The following is a 22,400-nucleotide window of genomic DNA, read 5'->3' as shown; positions in this document are numbered from 1 at the left end:
AAAAAAGAAAAGTGACCATTGCAATTAAGAAACACAGGAATATAAATAAAAGTCAAATTTATATATATATATATATATATATATATATATATGTTTATAATATTAAAAAAATCTATAGATATATAATTTAAGTTCAATAATGTTATATATATATATATATATATATATATATATATATATATATATATATATATATATATATATATATATATATCCACTGTTTCATAATGTTGCCCTGTGAACAAAAAATAAAACTATTCACAATTGAAAATTAATGGAACATATTGATTAAGTTTCAGTGTTCCAATTTAAAAAAATAAATAAATAACAAAAATGCTCAGTCAGAAAGAAAAATTTAATAATCTCAGTAATCTTTTAAACTACCCTACAGTTTTACTGAAGTCTTCTCACCACACACTCGTGTACAGTCAAATGCAAGTGTACCCTGGTAAAATGTACCATCGATTGGACTATTGTAATGCTTTGTATTTGGGTGTGAATCAGGCCTCTCTCTCTCTCGCCTGCAGCTGGTCCAGAATTCAGCTGCTAGGCTTTTAACTGGAACCAGGAAAAGAGACCATATCACCCCAGTTTTGATTTTACCTACATTGGTTACCGATACAAAACAGAATCCAGTACAAAGTGTTGATGTATGTATTTAAGGCTCTTCATGGTCTTGCACCGGAGTACATCTCTGCTTTAATAAGTTTGAATCAACCTTCAAGGTCTCTCCGCTCTGGTGATCAGCTGTGTCTGTCAGTTCCTCGATCTCGCCTAAAAACTAAAGGTGATAGAGCTTTTGCGGTGGCAGCCCCTAGACTTTGGAATGAGCTTCCATTGGTCATAAAATCATCTCCGTCTCTATTCTCTTTCCAGGGGGCCTTAAAAACGTATCTATTTTCCCTAGCTTTTAATTAATTGCATTATAAATTGTACTAGGTCAATTTGATCTTATTCTTGTTTTATTGGTTTTAAATGTTTTTTTGCATTCTTAAGCTGTATTTATGTGATTTTATTTATTTTTTGTAACTCCATGTACAGCACTTTGGTACCCAGTGTGGTTTTTGAAAGTGCTCTATAAATAAAATTGAGTTGATTTGAGTAAACACAGTTTCCATTAAAACACAATGTTTATAATAGATACAGTAAAACTGGGGTATAAGCAACCACTGTCAAAAATAACAGTGAAACAAAACGCTTCTTAAACTTAATGGAGATACTATTACAATGCATTTAGGGTTGCTTTTGCAGCAATAAAACAGTTTAATCAGTGATTCAACTCAAGGTTGTAAAAAGTCCTACAAGTTGAGAAGCAAAACGTCAGAAGGACGAGGTCATGGACTGAGGTTCCACTCAAAATGTTTTTAAAAAGAATAATAATAAAAAAATAAAAAAATACATAAACAAAGTATTACTCCATGATGATGTCACAAAATGAATGCATTTAAAGGACAAGATGGCAAATGTTGCTTTTATCAGTATCGGTCTTGAAACAGAGGTAATGACAGATGAAAACTTGATGTACACAAAGCAGCTGGTTGGACCGAGACGAGTATCCGGTTCCGACTGGACCTGACCTGTCAAACGGTTCTGAACGAGTCGTATGGAGCGAATCGAATCGATGCAGCAGGCCATTTCTACTCGACTCGCAATGCTGCAATGTTTCATAAGAACCGCGTCCGTTACAAAACACGATTGCTGATGCAATAATTCACACCAAGACATTCCTGCAGCGGTGTCCCTATATATTTATTGCAATATAAACTTATGATGATTAATAACCAAAACAGGCGCATCGCACGCTCATTCTCTGAGGTTGATGCTCAGCAGCGACTCTTCCGTTAGACGCTAGCCGCTGCTATAATAACATTCAAAGACACGAAAAGACTCACCTTTGTGGCTTTTCGCCGAGCAGAAGCTAGGTCGAATCTCTCGGGTTTCTGGTGTAAGGGCGAGACAGCACGAGAAACAAGCAAGAGTGAGGAATGCAGGCGGACTTTAAAACATCATTTGAAGTCTGGTCTTTTTCCAAAAAGGAGGGTTTTGCTGCGGGATCTGCATACTCCAGCCAATAGAGCGAGAGAGAGAGAGACGTAAAGCGACCGGAAATACAGTGGAGTACAGCTGTGTGCCGTCAACAATTCATATTTGTCACATTGTAACCAATGCGCAATGCGCCAGTCAGAGTGAAGAAACTAGTACAATGTCCGTTGCGTGTACTTTATAAACACACTTTTGATTTATTGACTGCATTATTTGGATGTGGGAAATGAATACAAAGGTAAACGGTTCCATCGAAATGACAGATGCACACCTTAATTTCACAATAAAATCATTTTTCAAAAATTTCATTTTTCTTCAAAATCTCAAAACAAACATGTTGAGTTGATTCATACATTGAATGGCTGCATAAACAAGCACATCGAGAAATACTAGTCAGACCTGATTCAGGTTTTGAAAATAAATAAATAAATGTATGGTAGGCTAATCTGCATGAGTTGAGCATGCTCAATTCGCAACACTTGCTTCCTCTAGTGTTCAGCGAGAAAAATAACAAACAACTCTAATTATCCTTACTCAATTAAGCGATGGGAGAAAGGTGCCAGCCTTTGTTCCTGCCAGGCAGGGCTGGACTGGTAATCTGGCATACCGGGCATTTTCCCAGTGGGCCGACGCACTTTGGGGTCCATCAGGGGCGGATTGGCCATCGGGAGACCCGATCGGGCCGGTGGATCGACCGTGAAACGGGCCGAATGGGCCGAAAAGCTAAAATTAGCCCCCGCGTTATGCAGAACGGACGTCAAAACGGTGCAGCAATATGCAGAAAAGGACAGCGAACACCCTGCTGCCAGGCTACTCTACCTTACAGACTCCATATGGTTATGATTAGGGTGTGGGCTTAGTTAGGGTATCTGCTGTCTTCCAGGAACAAACCGTGGCCCTTAAGTACAATGGGCTACTCAATTAGCTGTTCACTCCTGTTTGTGTCTTCAGATATGCATATACAAAACTTCAAAGATTTATTAAAGAGAGATCCACCAACATTTTATGCATAATTTATTCAATCCGTTGTATGCAAATGAATGTCAATAAAACTGACATTTTAGGTCATAAAAATACGAAAGCCATTTGCACAGAGGCTTTTTAACTCAACGTTATTTGCTGAGACACAAATTTGGTATAGATAAAACTGTATTACCTCAATGACAATAAATGTAGCCTCTCCATGATTTTATCAAATATGTCATCATAAAATAGAACACTATTCGCCCAATGCACTAAAAAACCTGCCACAAACTAATATCAAATAACTGAAGCTTATTATTACGAAACATTTCAAGTTGGTGACAGTAAAATTTGCATAAGTACTAGAATTCACATCTGAAATGATTCTTTCTCTATTATAACTTTTAATAAATTATTTTAAGAACTGAAAGTATATCTGACCTTGAGTTTCACATTATTAGAGTAAACTGGAAACAACAACAACAGCAAAGATTAATTGTGGCAACATGATAAATCAGTGTCTTCGTGTTGAGAGATTATTTTAAAAGATATGGTGTAATATATTAAAGTCTTTCAGCAGTGACCTTCCAAAGTTCCTACAAAGAAGATCACATGGATGAATACGTGATAAAATAATCTTTTATCGTGGTTAATCAATGCATGAGGGACTGACAACACATACAATTTAGTACAAGCATGAACAGCTCCCCCTAAAGGCAGTAACCGGAGCATACTGCTGTATAATTACTGTATACTACTACACGATAATATACATATATATATATATATATAAACAGTATATAAATAAATATTACTTGAGTAGAAATGATAGACAAGTGCACCATCTGTTCTACTCTTTCATACTGAAAGAACTGGGGAAATGATCTCTTTCCTGGATCAATTGTAAAATGAATCTTACCATCAGTCATCAGCTGTAACTCATCTAGACTGTGGCAGAAGTGATCATATGATTCTCAAGACACATCCATGTGACACAGTGTGAAGTTCAATCTATGACACAAACCGTCATGCTGGGATACAATGTTCCCACAATTTTTTTGTGCATGCTGAGCAAAACCTACTGTGCAGACTTTTAGCCACCTTAAAGATTGTACATGCATTGTATAAATAAAAATATATAATTAAATTATATATTATTATAATACATAAATAATAATATATAATTCATTAATAATGTTTATGAATCTAAAGGCCATACATTACTGTCATTTTTCTTTCTTAAAAAAAGAGAGTAAAATATAATATTTTTTCTCAATAAAAATAAAAATGCATTAATTCTGTGGGCTTCTGTATGTCCAGGTACCTTATAAATCAATCAGCACTGTGCTTTTACACACAATTTCTCAGTTCCATATAAAATGTTTTTGAACATCTGGATGAACTCCCAAATGATCCCAATTTCAGTATTTCACAATTTTTTCCCCTATCTTTTCCATTGCAAAAATGAGCCATAAGAAAACATAACTGTGACTATTCGAATGTATTGGTCAGACTGGTTATGTGTAATATTCCCTTACTACCTCTTTTCTATGGAGATGTAGGTTGTGCTGGGATGGCACAAGTTGCCAGTGATTCTGTATAGCGTTCTGAACAAGGCGTCTGTAAAATCATCATCATAACACACTGTTGGCTCTGATCCACACAAAGTAGCATCACACACCTGACCCTCATTGTACTCCTACCTGTGCAGAAATCACCCACCATCCAGTATAGTTGCCTCACCCTTATTTCACTCCCTGTTGGAAATATAGAAGGGAATTCAAGATGAAAACAGAACAAAATATCATGTGCTAAATTAGCACTTGAGTTCTAGAGTAGTGCTTGCCTATGTAATACTCATTTACAGTATGGCCATAATGCCAGGGTGATGCTACGTGGTTGCTAAGTTGTTCTGAGTGTTTTTTAGTGCATTGCTATGCATTGCTAGGGGGTTCTGGATGGTTCTTGATAGTCCAAGTCAAAAGTCTCCACTCCTAAGTCTCTAAAATATTTTGGTATCTAAATATACACTACAATAAAGATTTGAAACACTCATTCTTTATTATATTTTTTTCTCACATTTTAGAATAATTGTAAAGTCATCAAAACTATGGAATAACATAAATGGAACTATGGGAATTATGTTGTAACTAAACAAAATCCAAAATAAATAAAAACTTTGTTATATTTTAGCATTTTCAAAGTTTTTATTTTTAATTCACTTTTAGTTTTATAATGAAATTAATATGGTGACATAATTATTTTGTTTGAAATTAGTTTTGTAGAAAACATTTAATCATACACCTTGAGATCAAAAGATTTTTAAGATCATGAGAAACATTTCAGCCAAGTATTTTGACCAGTAGTGTATTACATGTCTCTACTTTAATATAAGTCTATGGGATTTTTTTTTAACCTGTTTCACCATTAGCTGTGTGTAATGCTTGAGCAACGAGGCAGAGGAGGAGATGCGGATCCAATCGCGGTTTAAACTTTATTTAATTAACAAAACAGGTAAACACAAAAAGGAACAACCCACAATGGGGAAATCAAACATAAAAAAAACTGCTAACTAAACACGATGTAAACAAACAGAGGACTCGGGAAGGAAACACACCAGGCTGACATCAAACAACGATAGACAAGGACTGAACAAAGAAACAGGGTATAAATACATAAAACATGGGAAAAAGGGGCCAATGAACGAACAGAACTCAAACAAGATAACAAGGTGATTAACAGAAGCAAAAGGCAAACTAATGAGGGCAGGTGAAAACAATGACAGAAAACACGAACGCTAACAAGGGGACTATGGAGTTACATAAGGGACTAAAGTGAAAACTAAGAAATGCAAAAGTGACAAAAATGGCAAACAAAAAGGGAAACAGTGAAACAAGACAGGGTATACATAACAGAGCCCCCCCTCAAAGGATCGGCTTCCAGACTATCCTAGAAGACAAAAAACAAAAGACAAAAACCCACAAAAACAACATGAGGGCACCAGGGGCAAACAGACAGTCCAAGTGGGCACATGGGCAGACAGACAGACCGGGGGGCACAGAGGGCAAGATAGGCAGGTCATGGAGGTGCAAGGGGCAGCCAGGAAGTCCAGGGGGGGGAAATGAGACAGTCCACGAGGGCACAAATGGAGATGAGACAGTCCACGGGGCCCATTAGGCAGTCCCTGGGAGCACAAAGGGACAGGGTTAGGGGGCCAGGGAGGTATCGACCGGGCAGGGACAGGTTTCGATGGTCTGGGAGCTGGCCACCGGGCAAGGGTAGGTGCAGGAGGCCTGGGAGCTGGCCACAGGGCAAGGACAGGTTTGGGGGACCTGGGAGGAGGCCACTGGACAGGGACTGGGTCAGGAGGCCAGGGGGGAGGCCTCAGGACGGGAACAGGGTCAGGAGGCCTGGGTGGAGGCCACAGGACAGGGACTGGGTCAGGGGGCCTGGGAAGAGGCCACAGGACAGGGACTGGGTCAGGGGGCCTGGGAAGAGGGCACAGGATAAAGGCCGGCTTTGGTGGCCTGGGAGGTGGTCGTGGGCCAAGGGCCGATTCAGGGGACCTGGGAGGTGACCACAGGAAAGTGGCCGGTTTTGGTTGCCTAGGAGATGGAGTGGCCACAGGGGAGGCCGGCGGAGCCGCGTGAGGCGGAGCCAAGGAGGACCTCTGAGGCGGAGCCGAGGGAGGTGATGGCTCAGAAGGCCCAGAAGGCGGAGCTGAGGGAGGCTCAGAAGGCGGAGCCGAGGTAGGTGGTGCCGTGGGAGGCTTTAGGAACGGAGACCAGGAAGGCTCTGGAGTCTCTGGGGGCAGAGACGTAGGAGGCTCTGAGGGCGGAGCCGTCGAAGGCTTGAGTGGCTCAAGAGGCGGAGCCGTAGGAGGCTCGGGAGGCTCTGAGGGCGGTGCCGTCGAAGGCTTGAGTGGCTCGAGAGGCGGAGCCGTAGGAGGCTCGGGAGGCTCTGAGGGCGGAGCCGTCGAAGGCTTGAGTGGCTCGAGAGGCGGAGCCGCAGGAGGCTCGAGAGGCGGAGCCGCAGGAGGCTCGAGAGGCGGAGCCCTGGAAGGCTCGGGAGGCGGAGCCCTGGGTGGCTCAAGAGGCCTGGAAGGCGGAGCCCTGGAAGGCTCGAGAAGTTCGAGAGGCGGAGCCCTGGAAGGCTCGAGAGGCGGAGCCCCGGGAGGAGGAGCTCTGGGAAGCTCGGAGGGCGGAGCTCTGGGAAGCTCGGAGGGCGGAGCTCTGGGAAGCTTGGGAAACTCGGAAGGTGGAGCTCTGGGAAGCTCGGAAGGCGGAGCTCTGGGAAGCTCGGAAGGCGGAGCTCTGGGAAGCTCGGAAGGCGGAGCTCTGGGAAGCTCGGAAGGCGGAGCTCTGGGAAGCTCGGGAAACTCGGAAGGCGGAGCTCTGGAAAGCTCGGAAACTTCGGAAGGCGGAGCTCTGGAAAGCTCGGGAAACTCGGAAGGCGGAGCTCTGGAAAGCTCGGGAAACTCGGAAGGCGGAGCTCTGGAAAGCTCGGGAAACTCGGAAGGCGGAGCTCTGGAAGGCTCGGGAGGCGCTGGCTCTAGGACGGGCATGACCACTGGCGCTGGCTCAGGGACGGTCGAGGTTACAGGCGCTGGCTCAGGGACGGTCGAGGCTACAGGCGCTGGCTCAGGGACGGTCGAGGCTACAGGCGCTGGCTCAGGGACGGTCGAGGCTACAGGCGCTGGCTCAGGGACGGTCGAGGCTACAGGCGCTGGCTCAGGGACGGTCGAGGCTACAGGCGCTGGCTCAGGGACGGTCGAGGCTACAGGCGCTGGCTCAGGGACGGTCGAGGCTACAGGCGCTGGCTCAGGGACGGTCGAGGCTACAGGCGCTGGCTCAGGGACGGTCGAGGCTACAGGCGCTGGCTCAGGGACGGTCGAGGCTACAGGCGCTGGCTCAGGGACGGTCGAGGCTACAGGCGCTGGCTCAGGGACGGTCGAGGCTACAGGCGCTGGCTCAGGGACGGTCGAGGCTACAGGCGCTGGCTCAGGGACGTCTGAGGCTACAGGCACTGGCACACTGACGTCTGAGGCTACAGGCACTGGCACACTGACGTCTGAGGCTACAGGCTCTGGCTGGGTTACCGTGGTATGTGCCGGCTTGGGTCCGCTTGGGTCTCGCTCACTGTGACAAGCGTGGGCTCTGGCTCGCAGACCGGGGCAGGCGTGGGCTCTGGCTCGCAGACCGGGGCAGGCGTGGGCCGGGAGGCGGAAGCGTGTCTTTTCCTCCTCCTCCGGGCGGACGAAGTGGACTGTGCAGGTTCAAGAGAAGCCACTGACGTGGGGGGTTGCTCGCTGACAGGTGAGGCTGGTGTGACAGGGAGCGGTGAGCTGCACGCTAGTAGGGTCGTCTCCAGGTAGTCGCGGAGAGTGCAGCCGGGCGTTGCCTGTGGCACCCGCTCCCTCAGCGAGGGATTTAAGCTGTCCTTAAAAAAAACCACCAATGCGGAGTCCGGGAAGTCCGTAAAGGTCGCCAAGAGGAGAAAGTAGAGAGCGTGGTCTACCAAAGGCTGGTCTTCTTGCCGCAAGTTGAGCAGCCGGCATTTGGCCCATATAGCTGCTGGATCCATGTGTGGTCTATCATTCTGTAATGCTTGAGCAACGAGGCAGACGAGGAGATGCGGATCCAATCGCAGTTTAAACTTTATTTAATTAACAAAACAGGTAAACACAAAGGAACAACCCACAATGGGGAAATCAAACATAAAAAAACTGCTAACTAAACACGATGTAAACAAACAGAGGACTCTGGAAGGAAACACACACCAGGCTGACATCAAACAACGATAGACAAGGACTAAACAAAGAAACAGGGTATAAATACATAAAACATGGGAAAAAGGGGCCAATGAACGAACAGAACTCAAACAAGATAACAAGGTGATTAACAGAAGCAAAAGGCAAACTAATGAGGGCAGGTGAAAACAATGACAGAAAACAGGAACGCTAACAAGGGGACTATGGAGTTACATAAGGGACTAAAGTGAAAACTAAGAAATGCAAAAGTGACAAAAATGGCAAACAAAAGGGCAACAGTGAAACAAGACAGGGTATACATAACACTGTGTGAAAATCGTATATCTGATCGCTAAGAAAAGTAATAGCACTCCTCTAGTTAACAAGATACATGATTTAAGGTATCATTTGAGTCTCTAGCACAACTTGTGGGGGATGAGTCATGCACCAAAGTTAAAAATAAACAGTAAAAGTTACGGATTTTTTCAAATTCGGATTACTGAATAATAATTTTTTTTAAATCATTTCAATTCAGACCCGATTTGCTAATTTGAGAACTGTTTCGACCAATTCATACAAATTCGAACATCAATATGGTTTGTGATCAAGTTTAACTTCATACAAGAGCAATATCTAGCCAATAAATATTTAAAAACTGAGTAGAAGTAGAAAACTGTATTGTATGAATGTTTACTCTAGAAGTAACTTTCCTATGACTTTTAAGAATGTATTAATTTACTTGACTTTCCAGACATGGAAAACATCCTGAATGTGGGAACCCTAAATTGTAATAATAGTCCTTGCTTGAGCAAACACCACTTATAATATGATAATAATAAAAGTCTATTTGCGTTTCCGAACAAAATCAACTAATTCAAAATAATGTCTTTATTTCCTCCTTGTTCATTGTCGCAGTCTAGTTATTTACTAGGCACTACATTTCTTCCTTACAACTTGACTTGTTAGTGAATCTTTAGCTGTCAAAGAAATGCAACAGACGAACCTATAAAAACCTATTTAAATATATTCTACATAAATAATATTATTTTAGAAATATGTATATTTGAAGTAATGTACTTAAAAATACTTAACATTATTGAAAGTCAGTAACTAATCTAATTACAAGAATTTAACAAATGTATTGCATTACACTACTTAATTTTTTTTTCTAAAAAGTAATAATAATACAGTAACTAATTACAGTGCATTGTAAGCAGATTACATCCAACACAGCTTATTACCAGCACAGCACTGTGTTGCACCTTCAGCAATAAGTGAACACACAGGCACTCACTTTTAAACCAACCCTGAGAAAATACTCATAAATCAGTACATTTGTGTGGCAGCTTATAACAATATCAACTGAAAAATTGTAAATTACAAATGTACTTTTTCTGGTGAACTGGCTTGTTTACACTATTATGGAGAAACACAAAACTGAGGAGCACATGCCACAGGTGCACCTCCAAAAGGAAATGGTGCTCATGACACAAATTAACGACAAGAAAAGGCCTAAAAAGCTGTCATTAATGAGAGAACGTAGCTGGAAATCCTGATATGCCACTAATGTTTTCCTTGGGGTTCAAAGTGCTGCTTGTTCAAAGTCGCATTTCTCTGACACATGCTAAGAAGGTCTTCACCAACATCTGCAAAACACAAAAAGGTTTTCATTTAGTCGGGTAAAGAAACTGCTTACACACAAACAAGCCCTTTATCTTTGGAAGCTAATCACAAAGCTGAAATGTTTTGTAATTTACTGCGGATAATTCAGCCATTACTGCTGTATAAAAGTCTACTAAAAATATTTACACAACGTCAGGCAAACTGAAAAAGGGCCAAACATATTTTGTCGCTTTTTATATAATTGTGCTTCTACATCAATAACTTTTAATGTGTTAAAGTAGGCCTTATAAGAGCAAAATCAAAGAGACAAAGTCAAAGGTTTAATAAAATGTAATTCCTCTGGCAATGTGTTGAGATGTGCAACCAGACCCACCATTTTTAAATGTAAAGGGTAAAGTTAGAAACTTTGATAAGACCTCTGTTTCTATGCTGTTAAAAGACTTGCTTATGTGTGAAAATGACTTAACTCTATTTATCTCCTATGTCTGAGCAGACCTTGAATACTGAATTAATAAAGAAATGAAATATACATATAATTTATGTATTTAGTGTGCAATGAGCTTGTGGACTAAGAACAATGGTTCCCCCAATTTTTAACCAATAAATTACCATTACTATTTATTATCAGGATTAGAATGTTAAAAACACTTTTCTAGAGATTGCACCAATAAAGATACATTTCTAGCTGGTAAAATGTTGTAGAGCTTGGCAAAACTAGAGCATTAAATGTCATATAATGCTCTACAAATTAGGTTGTATTCATTAACTAAAGTTAACATGAACAAAAAATTTGCAATACTTCTACAGCACTTACAGTATTAATCTTTGTCAATGTTCATTTCTTAATATACTTAATAATCATGTTTAAAATTAAAAGATGAACATTCTAACATGAACTAACAATGTTAATAAATATTAACCAAGATACATAATATATGCTGTAAAAATGTATTGCCCATTGTTAGTTCATGATATCTAATGCATTTACTAATGTTAACAAATGCAACCGTTTTGTTATTAACAAAAATTTCTATCACTTTATAAGATTTTTACAAATGTCATACATTTTTCAGGCCTGAAAGTCTCAATTTAAGAACTTCCTGATATATCCAGGGTTTCGTTGACATTGGGAACCCTGAATGAAGCCTTTTAAATAATTTGATACTAATTAAAACAAAAGTGAGCCTTGTCTCCAAAAAGCATATTGCACTTCTGAAACTGAAGCAAAAATAAAAATGGATTATTGATTATGACTTATTATTGCTGCCAGTCATTAACTGGTGAAAATGTATTAAAGCCCCTTCTAGTACTTTACCATGAAGCCACAATAATCCTGCCTCAGTCGCCATTCACTTTCACAGCATCACTTGTTTTATACAATGAAAGTGAAGGGCAACTGAGGCTGTCATTAATTACATATTTTTTGGGTGACCTATCCCTTAAGTGTACTGTCTGCTAACATATAATACAGTATTACATAATCATGTTGAGAATAACATATGGGTCTCATATGCTGAATACAAAGAATATATACATGCTGTATGTACATTCTCTGTGTTCTCCTAATGTGACATATATGCCTGTGCATTTGATGTTGATGTCTCAGACTGTAAGAAGGAAACTCTTTGAAGATAGTGCTGGAGGTCATTGTCTACACCAAGCAACCCCCTTTCCAAGCTCCATACTCTCTCTTTAGATGGCCCTCTCTCCTCCCATTGGCCTGAGAACATCAATCGACATTACTCTAATAAGTGAACACCTTTACAAAGAAACTTGAAGATTATATGTCACATGTACAGGGAAAATCAAATGGATGAAATGGCAGCAATCCTCAAGGAAACAAATCCATAGAAATCAGGATTTACAGACACTGACCAAAAGGCTTTTGGTGCTTTTTCTGGATTCTGAATAAAATTCTTGGAAATTCAGCTGTATATTTTAATAAACACTATTAAAAAGTATGTCATATGCACAGATGTGCCAACATAAAGTGAGTAAATAGACATTAATTTCCAAAGTTGGAAAATGTAGATGTGTTTCCCAGCCTTTTGGTTTCCATTTACCCTCACAGCCCCATCAGTAAAGCACAAATTCATCGACACCAAACCAGAAATGTGTTCCTTTTCATATTATACTGTACTGGATATCATGCCATTAATAATATTAAAATGTTACTGTTGTGGAGAAAACAGCCAGGTTTTGTCTGGTCTCTTTATATATAAACATATATATATATACACTGATCAGCCACAACATTAAAACCACCTGCCTAAAATTGAGTAGGTCCCCCTCATGTCGTTACAACTGCACCAACCTGCAACAATCATCCATGCGATCAACTAATCAGCCAATCACGTGGCAGCAGTGCCATGCATAAAATCACGCAGATATGGGTCAGGAACTTCAGTTAATGTTAACATCAACCATCAGAATGGGGAAACAATGTGATCTCAGTGATTTGGTCCATGGCATGATTGTTGGTGCCAGACAGGCTGGTTTGAGTATTTCTATAACTGATGATCTCCTGGGATTTTCACACACAACAGTCACTAGAATTTACTCTGAAAACAAAATACATCTAGTGAGTGGAAATTCTGTGGATAAAATAGTTTATGAAAGAGATCAACAGAGAATGGCCAGACTGGTTAGGACTGACAAAGTCTTTGGTAACTCAGATAAATGCTCTGTACAATTGTGGTGAGAAGAATAGCATCTCAAAATGCTCAGAGATGCGGGTTGGTGCTGTTTTGGTGGCACAAGGGGGACCTATACAATATTGGGCAGGTAGTTTTATGTTGTGGCTGATCGGAGTGTCTAATATATATATTGCATATGTACTGTATAAGTTAAGCTGTTAATGACAAACATTTTTAGATTAATAATCTGAAACTTTTAAAACAGCCACAATAATCAAAATCTTTCCACCAGGAGGAGTTTTCACTTTTTAGTGGTCTTCTAATTCAAGCCTGATATTTGTTTTGAACGTAATTGTCCATCCTATTGTTTTTGGCCACATTACTTTCAGCTTCTTAGATTGATCATGATGTATTTTATTTACAATTGTTGGCTATGCATTCTGTTTTTTTAAATGCCAGATAAAGGTTGTGGGCTTAAATTCTACAATAATTACTGATTGTTTTATCAAGCTATGGTAGTGTGCAGGATTGTTTTCATTAAAATGTCTTATATGTTTAATAAAGCAATCTTTAAATCTTTCAAAGTATCACAAAAAGTATGGGAATAACTGATGAACATAATCTCTGATGAACTACTTTCTACTTTCGCCTGTTTTAAAATGATTTATTGGCAACTATTCATTCTAAATTACTTAATCATCCCAATTATATCACCACCTGTGCAGTAGATAATTTTGGACACCATTGCCATGACAATGCTGGTCAGCCCAGTTTCTACTCCAAGGTCAAGGGCAGTGGTTGCTTTGAACATGCTTGAATGAGCCAGGATAAAGAGGTGAGAACACATCAGAGAAAATATTTTGCAACCTGGCAACCTCCATATGTTGTGATGGCAAAGGATGGTCTCCGCAAGGGACCGGGGTGAAGTGATTCAGTGGCTTTTAGATTCAGCTCCGGTCCGAGCTCCTCCCTCTCCGGAACTACCATCTCCAAGGATATGGGGAACGCCTCTCACTATTGTTTTAGTAGGCTGAGGTGGTAAATTAGACAAGCACTGCCTCGATCCATACGCACATCCTCACAATCGACTTCCCCAAATCACTGTGTGATCATAAAGGGCCCTTGCCACTTTGTAAGTAGAGCTCAATTTGTGTAGTAATACAAGTACTTTATTTCCCTGTGCAACTCCCGTTGTCGCTCTCCCCTGTTATACCGGGACTGATGTTCTTGCGCCTGTGGCAAGTTCTCCTGTGATAGTTGCCCCAGTGTGTGGAGTTTTGCTCTCAGGTCAAGAATGTATTGAATAACATTTTTGCTTTGTGAAGGTCCCACCTTCCGATTTTTCTTCATGACGTCTAAGATGCCATGGGCCTTATGCCCATATAACGGGGAAAACCATGTGGAGGCTTACGGGACCTCTCGCACTGTAAATAACAGAGTTTCGAGCTGCTTATCCCAATTCCAAGCATCTTCATGCACAAACGTACAAATCATAATGTGGCATGGGGGGAGGGGCGTGGTCATGTGTCTGTCTGTGGGAGAGGGAGAGCGGTAAGGCTCGTCACCTGGATTTGTGATTGTGATTACCCTAACACCTGTCTCTCATTATAGTGATGACGGAGGGAGACCTGATAAGGCCCACCAGAGCATCAGTGTGGGAGAGAGAGTCAGCAGAAAGAGTTGTGGCTGCATGTGCCCACCAGATTATCAAAGACTCATTTGTGTGTATATTTGGCCACTAAGTGCCCTTTTTGTTTAAGTTTTTGTGTGACGCTGAAGAGTAATAAAATACACATGCTGTAAAATACACTCCTCCGTTGCCCACACACTTAAACCTATCACACATATTCTTTAAGGTCTAAATCGTTCGTAGTGTAAGTGATATGAAAGTAGTGCCCTGATCATTGAGGATTTCTTTAGGAATCCCCACTCAGGAGATTATTCTGAAGAGTGCCTCAAGTTATGCGAAGAAGAACTGCTTCTGGTTATCACGTTGCGTAGTACACCAGAAGCAACACAATGCGATGGCCGCATGCTGACCATTCTAATGGCCGACGAGGTCCCTGCTAACTCTGTCAAAGGGAACCTCGATCAACAGAAGAGGGTGCAATGGCGCTTTTGGAGTGGCCAGCAGATTCACCAACTGACAATCTCGGCATGTCACACACCACCAGCTAACATACATTTACATTTATGCATTTGGCAGATGCTTTTATCCAAAGCGACTTACAGAGCCCTTATTACAGGGACAATCCCCCCGGAGCAACCTGGAGTTAAGTGCCTTGCTCAAGGACACAATGGTGGTGGCTGTGGGGATCGAACCAGCGACCTTCTGATTACAAGTTATGCGCTTAGCCCACTACGCCACCACCACTACATCCATGAGAATGCGCGGCCAATAGAAATTGGCCATGAGACGGCTTAGTATTTTCCTGTTACAAGTGACCTTCCATCGGAATATGATGAGCCACCTAGAACAACATTTCCTGACGGCTTATTGGTACCAACAACTGGGTTGTATCTTCTTTTGCATTAGCGTCCTGTGTCACTCAATACAACCGATTGTTTATAATTGAAAAATAGGGATATGTGAGTGCAATGCGCAGCTGAAGACGTTGACCATCAATGACTTACACTTGGTCAAACAAGTGCTTAAGAGTCTCTGCTCTAGAGGGAAATACCCTGTTGGAATTCCCCTAAGGGCTGGGGAAGCCAAGGTGGAAGGAAGCCTTACGGCATCCTGACGCGCAGCTGACTTAGACGTGTCACGGATCCCCGCAACTCCAACAGACTGGCCCAAACCTCACGCCCACACCAGTGGAGGCAGCTTCCCCCACCTGAGAAGAAGAATGGTTAGAGCTGGGGGAGAGAGAGACAGGATTGCTAGTACACTATTTCACTATCCACCGTTTCCGGGGGAACGGGATAGGTCTGAAAGAAGAAGGAGGGACCACAGACAGAGAGAGAACAGGGTGCGTTGGCCCCCAGATACGTCGCTAAATGGTCCACCGGTTGGTGGCACTAGACCCACTCCGCAGTACCTTTCGGTAGTTGGGAGACAAATTATTCCAGTACCATGAGATTGATGACACCCCCGACGTTGCTGGGCTCCTCCACCGGCAGGCGTCGTTGAGCCATTGAGCGAAGGCAAACGGGCGGCCAATTTCACTCAGTGTCAGGGATCGGATCTACTGGTGATGCTCTTTGGGACTGCACTCCACCCGCTGCAGGATGGCTTTCTTCAGCTCAGGATACCTCACAAGTTTGTCGACCAGGATTTGCTGGTCCACGAGTTGGGCCTCCCCAGTCAGCAGCGGTAGGAGGTGGAATGCCCATTGCGCCCGCGGCCATTCTAGAGCTTTTCCGTGCGCTCGAAGAGCTTCAGAAAGGCCTCCAGCTGCACACGCACACAAACTCAGTGCTCTATAATATAAAAGATCAACGGCAGTGATCAACACACATGCAGCTTCTCAGTTGCCAACACACATACAGCTTCTGAGCTGGGCTCTATCCCTCTTTGCGTGGACTGGGCTGTCTTTTATCTCCCCCAACACTCACTGTGAACATGGAAATGGTAATTAGTCACAATTAATCTCAGGTGGATGTCCTTACTGCTTTCTCTCTTCCCAGATGGGCGCTCGACCATGGCCACACTATCAAAAAAACAGCTTATTCAAAATAACGGCAATGTAAGAATACCACGATGAGACTTTTGACTTAAAAATGTAACCAGCTTTGAGAACAACACTTGAGCATGTGTTATAAGCTGATAATAATGGCTGTAAAGTTTACATTCAAAGTGAAGGAAGAGGGCCAAAAAACAATTATGGGTGCCGATTGTTTTTTTGCACAAGCCACTACAAATATTGAAATACCAGTTGCAGTGTTGCCAGATCTTGCAAGAGAAAAAGCAACCCCAAAATAATGCACTTGCCTCACCAAAAAAAGAGAAAATAAGCAATAATTTTTTTTCCTGTGTGGTGGATTAATCAGCATAGAAATTATACCATACAGTTAATTAACAGTTAAGTTTAAGTTAAGTCTAAAAACCCAACAGCATCAAATCTGTATTAATGCTTTGTATCTAACAAGTTTAGGAAACAACTGAAAAATATACTGTTTACCTCTAATACTGTTTTTCCTTGTATCTGCCTTGCATGTACAGTGCTGTTGAAATGTATTTGCCCCCATCCTGAATTCTTCTGTTTTTGTGTATATCTCATACTATTGTTTCAAAAATTCTAACAAAATCAAACATAAAACAAAGGCAATCTGAGTACACAAAATACAAGATAATGTTATTTATTGGAGCAAAAAATGTATCCAATACCAACTGGGCCTGTGTGGAAAAGTATTTGGCTAAGTTACTAAATACCCAAATCTATGAAACTGCATTCATAATGGGGTTCAGCTGGACTAGAAACACCCAGGACTGATTACTGCCAGCCCGGTTCAATCAAATCAACACCTAAATAGAAATTTTTCAGCAGCATGAAGTTTTCTTAAATGTCTCACCCAACAGCACACTATGCCAAGGTCTAAAGAAATTCCAGAATTGATGTGGAAAAAGGTGATTGAAGTCTAGAAAAACTATTTCAAATGCTCTGCTCCAAAGAACCATAGTGAGAGAGCCATTATCTCCAAATGAAGAAAACTTGGCACAGTAGTGAACCTTCCCAGAAGTGGCCGACCTTCTAAAATTCCACCAAGAGCACAGTGACGACTCATCCAGGAAGTCACAAAAAAGCGAAGGACAACATCTAAGGAACTGCAGGCCTCTCTCGAAGCAATAAAAGTCACTGTTCATGACTCCACTATCAAAAAGACACTGGGCAAAAATGGCATCCATGGAAGTGTGGCGAAGCATTGTGAAACTATACATACTGCTGTGTTGTCCTGTGAGCGCTCAGCGCCGCCTCACTCGGGAGGAGACTATTCTGCAGCTCTCAATATTGTGCTGTTTGATTATAATAACACTATAATGTGTTTGTGACATTCGCTACATATGGTATTGTTACAATATGGTATTACAATACAATTCAATATTTTTAACACCCCAACTATTTCACTAAATATTTATTTAGCAACAAAAAATAACTATAAATGTGGGTAGATTGAATGATGACTCTGCAATAAGAATATGAGCTATTCAGCCATGAAGTTAATATGCAAACTCTGAAACCTAATTTGCCTTGGGTTCCCTCAGGATTTTACTTTGGATTTTTATAATGGCAGTATGGCAGGGTTTATGAGTAAAATAAGATCTGTGGTAAACATTACTTGAAAACATTACTTGGATTTTTGTTTTAGAACAGAATTACACACAGTCATACCTCAAATGTGAATTTTGAAGCCGCCGTTATTATTATTTTTTCTTGTGAACAATTTGCTAAATAAAGACTACAATTACCACAAGCATGTGAGTGTACATGCCAGATGAAACGGAAAACTGTTGCAGTACTTTAGCAATTTTGTGAAAAAATAACCTTGTTAATGGAAAAGCTAGAGTATTTTAAAAACCAGCCGAGCTACTGTCATACTACTGAAACATGTCACTACTATTAGTTAATCCCCAACACTGGAGTGGACGTAATGAATAATTATCCCACCACCACTCTCCTCACCTGTTTCCCCACATCTTCCAGAGATGTTGCCATGGTGTGCTCTGTTTAAAACACATTAAAGAGATAAACAACACACAACACATCCATGAAATTGCATACAGCTCAAAGTAAAACTGACCAATCTTAATGATGTCATGGTCACCATCCTCTTCCAAGAATTTCCATCTTGGTCGGTCAGTGCTGCTACAGATTGGCTGAGGATAATGGGACACACTGCATCTCTGCTGCAGATGGTATTTCTGGGCCTCCCCACCACATCAAGATCCCCATCTTCATCCCGAGGAACATTCAAGGCATCAGAGCTCTTGGCCGTCTCACACTCGTGGACAGGTGAATCATCACTTGACTCCTTCTCATCACAGTCCCGCAGAATCCTGAACTTTGAAATGAAGACTGAACATACAAATGCAAATCCATTAAAAAAAATAAATAAAACACACATTCATATAACACACTTCCCACACTTTTTGAGTAATGAATTTCCATTACATTTCCATGACCTTTCAAGTTGTTCATGAGGATTTTTAGAAATAATTGTGTAGGGATCACTGGATAGATTTCCATAGGCATCACAGCTACCAATCTTTTGAAACAGCATTTTTAAATGATTATTAGCATTGTGCACTTGTAACCAATAAGACCTTACAAGGACTGATTTTAACATGCTGGCTTACAGGCAAGGTTTGCTCTACACACTCACAGAATGCAATATCAAGCTGATGACAGCAAAACTAGAAAATAATAATAATATTTACTACAGACATTTTCTTGATTTCTCCATGACTTTTTAAGATTGTATTTATTTCCATTATTTTTTCAGGCCTGGATATCACAATTTTAATATTCCCTGCCATTAAAATGTTTTACATAACTGTGTAAACCCTGATTTTCAAACAGTCACACAAGCTTCAGCAGCAGACAGACAGCACAAAGAAATATGAGTTAGCTATGATGACGTAATAAACACAGACTGGGACACAGTATGAATGTTACATTTGTTGTCCTTAAGAGATATGTGATTTCTGGCCTTTCCGGTAATGACCAAGAAGCCATTTTGACCTGAACATCAACTTAATTTCAAAGAAGAGAGTCGTTACCTAATTTCAATTGGATTTTTGTTGTGGCAACAACAAAGACAAAGGTTTTATATTAAACTGGATTGTCTGTATGCTTTAAGAGACTACTTTAAAGGTTTACTATCATACTTTATAATTTTCATTTTGTCCACTCATAATGCGTAATTTAACTCGTTATTTAATTTTTCATGACCATTTTCCATCACCTCTCTGTCCTGACATTTTTAAGCATTTAAGCTATTATGGCTATATGTAAATGACCTCTGTTAGTTTTGCTTGACTAACATCTTTATATTCGAAATGTGTAACAATGCTTCATTACTGGTTACAGGTGTAACGCTTGGTGTGGAAGCAGGACAAGACAGACGAGAGGTGCGGATCCAAACGCGGTTTTATTGTACAAAAATAAACATAAACAGATAGGCACAAATGAAAACATCCACGGGGGGACAAAACCGAAACCAAAACACGAACACCACGGAACTAGGGAAACACGGAAGAACGGGCACGGAGCAAACATAGAAACATAAACATGCATCGGGAAGAGGAGGCGACATGAACATGAAACGTCAACGAACGACAAAGGGAAGGGGAAGCAGCGGGGTTTAAATAAAGAGACACGGTAATGACAAAACAACAGACAGGTGCGGACAATAATGCAGAGAAGGGCCGGGAAAGACGGGAAGTGTAGTTTACACAAGGACAGTGAGACTCGGGGCGGACAACAGGGAAAACGTGACATGGAACATGATCGGTGATGGGTGAAACGGAAAACCCGGAGCAGACAACAAGGGATCGAAACATGAAACACGGTGCAGACGACAAGGGATAGTAACACGAAACATGGGGCAGATGACAAGGGATCGTGACATAACCCCCCCTCAAAAGGACCGGATTCCAGACGGTCCTAAACAAAAAGACAAAGATAACAAAAACAAACAAAGGACCAAGGATTGAGGGGTAGACCCGGGGGGAAACAGACAGACCAAGGGGAAAACAAGGGGCACAGAGGGCAATGAGACAGTCCACGGGGGCACAAAGGGCAGACTGGCAGACGGGGGCACAAAGGGCAGACTGGCAGAGTGGGGAGGCCGAGAGGGCAGACAGGCAGACCACGGAGGCCGAGAGGGCAGGCAAGCAGTCTATGGGGGTGTGTGAAGGGGACCGGGTCCGGTGGCCTGGGGGGCGTTAACCGGGCAGGGACAGGTTCAGGAGGCCTGGAAGGTGGCCACAAGGTGGGGATTGGCCTGGGGGGCCCGGGAGCTGGCCACAAGGTGAACACCGGGTCAGGAGGTCTGGGAGTGGGCCTTGAGGCAGGGGCAGATTTGGGTGGCCTGGGAACTGGCCTCTGGGCAGGGGCCAGGTCAGGAGACCTGGGAGGTGGCCGCAGGACAGAGGCTGGTGGGGCCGTGTGAGGTGGAGCCAAGGAGGACTTCGGAGGCAGACCCGAAGGAGGCTCAGGAGGCGGCGCCGAAGGAGACTCAGGAGGCGATGGCGTAGAAGGCCCAGGAAGCGGAACCGAGGGAGGCTCGGGAGGCGGAGCCGTGGGAGGCTCGGGAGGCGGAGCCCTGAGTGGCTCGAGAGGCTTGAGAGACGGAGCCCTGGGAGGCTCGAGATGCTTGAGAGGCGGAGCCCTGGAAGGCTCGGGAGGAGGAGCCCTGGAAGACTCGAGAGACTTGAGAGGCGGCGCCCTGGGAGGCTCGGGAGGAGGAGCCCTGGAAGACTCGAGAGACTTGAGAGGCGGAGCCGTGGGAGGCTCGGGAGGAGGAGCCCTGGAAGACTCGAGAGACTTGAGAGGCGGAGCCCTGGAAGACTCGAGGGACTTGAGAGGCGGAGCCCTGGCAGGCTCTCTCACCGTGGCTGACGTGGGTGCAGGCTCACTCACAGTTACAGGCGTGGGAGCAGGCTAGCAGACCGGGGCAGGCGTGGGCTCTGGCTCGCAGACCGGGGCAGGCGTGGGCCGGGAGGCGGAAGCCCGTCTTCTCTTCCTCCTCCGTGCAGGCTCATGGGAAACGACTGGTGTGGGGGTTTGCTCGCTGGCAGGTGGGGCAGGCGTGATGGGATGAGCCATGGGCGAGTGGGAAGTCACCACTGCGGGAGGTGAGGTTGGGTCCTCCTCTGCCACGCCCACAGTGAGTGAGCAAAGTCTCTTCCACGATTTCCTGCAGGGTCCAGCCGCGCGTCGCTGGGGGCAGCCGCTCCTTCAGCGTCGCGTTCAAATTGCCCCTAAAGAAGACCACCAGGGCTGAATCCGGGAAGTCCGAGACGTGTGCCAGCTCAAGGAAGTCCTGGATGTGGTCTTCAACTGGTCGGTCCCCTTGCTTTAAACAAAGCAGCTGATAGTTGGCCTGTTGGACCGCTGGATCCATTTGGGTCGTTCGTTCTGTAACGCTTGGTGTGGAAACAGGACAAGACAGACGAGAGGTGCGGATCCAAACGCGGTTTTATTGTACAAAAATAAACATAAACAGATAGGCACAAATTAAAACATCCACGGGGGGACAAAACTGAAACCAAAACACAAACACCACGGAACTAGGGAAACACGGAAGAACGGGCACGGAGCAAACATAGAAACATAAACATGCATCGGGAAGAGTAGGCGTCATGAACATGAAACGTCAACGAACGACAAAGGGAAGGGGAAGCAGCGGGGTTTAAATAAAGAGACAAGGTAATGACAAAA

The 22,400-nt window shown here is 42.9% G+C and overlaps 1 protein-coding gene and 1 pseudogene across 2 annotated transcripts in view; both read right to left on the bottom strand.

Annotated features, from left to right (window-relative positions):
* Window positions 1-2,047, bottom strand: part of LOC127647865 (4-aminobutyrate aminotransferase, mitochondrial-like) — a 38,241-nt gene extending 36,194 nt beyond the window's left edge. The window contains exon 1 of one of the 2 annotated variants that reach the window (XM_052132379.1): window positions 1,893-2,047. The gene's annotated coding sequence lies outside the window, so the exon portion shown is untranslated. The remainder of the gene's footprint in view (window positions 1-1,892) is intronic. The other variant, XM_052132380.1, reaches the window with a different exon arrangement.
* Window positions 2,048-3,569: 1,522 nt separating this feature from the next.
* On the bottom strand, window positions 3,570-19,154 carry LOC127648134 (methyltransferase-like protein 22; annotated as a pseudogene).
* Window positions 19,155-22,400: the final 3,246 nt, after the last annotated feature.

This window comes from Xyrauchen texanus, chromosome 8 (assembly GCF_025860055.1).
Source record: "Xyrauchen texanus isolate HMW12.3.18 chromosome 8, RBS_HiC_50CHRs, whole genome shotgun sequence".
In the NCBI taxonomy this organism is placed as follows: Eukaryota; Metazoa; Chordata; class Actinopteri; order Cypriniformes; family Catostomidae; genus Xyrauchen; species Xyrauchen texanus.
The sequence above is the reverse complement of the archived record's forward strand: the minus strand, read 5'-3'. Positions and strand labels throughout refer to the sequence as shown.